Raw genomic sequence first — 558 nt, forward strand, 5'->3', positions numbered from 1 at the left:
TTTGTTGATTATTTATGCAGCAGATCATTTTACCAGCCAGGAGTTAAAAGTAACACATTGGTGCAATGTGTAACTATTGGTGAACATTTAGAAACAAGTGTTTGTTGAAACTGAAAAGGCTTTCACAGAGTTATTCTTTGATTAGCTTCAACTTTAATTCTTCTTTAAAACTGGTTGATGAAAATTTTGATAAATTAATGTATCAATTTAATACATCTTTATGCCCAATGGCACGTGCCAAACCTGTCACTCTCACACCAGTTCTTCAGGTTAAAGGTCACTGTCAGTTTGAAATCACTGTCCAACCAGTCATCATTTCCATTGTCTTCAAAAATCCCTTTCACTGTCTGAGGACTCTTTGACTTCATTATGGGTTGTCTCCTCTAATCTAGGGAGAATGCGACACAGAAGCCTCCACCGCTGTTGAAAGATGCATGGTTTCCCTTGACAAACATGGCTTCCTTTAGTCTTCTCAAACCAACGTTCCTCTATCAAGAATGAGAACATCTTCATCCCTGAAAGAGTGACCGCTGGCCTGTAGATGAGTGTAAACTGCAG

This window comes from Austrofundulus limnaeus, unplaced genomic scaffold (genome assembly GCF_001266775.1).
Source record: "Austrofundulus limnaeus strain Quisiro unplaced genomic scaffold, Austrofundulus_limnaeus-1.0 Scaffold259, whole genome shotgun sequence".
In the NCBI taxonomy this organism is placed as follows: Eukaryota; Metazoa; Chordata; class Actinopteri; order Cyprinodontiformes; family Rivulidae; genus Austrofundulus; species Austrofundulus limnaeus.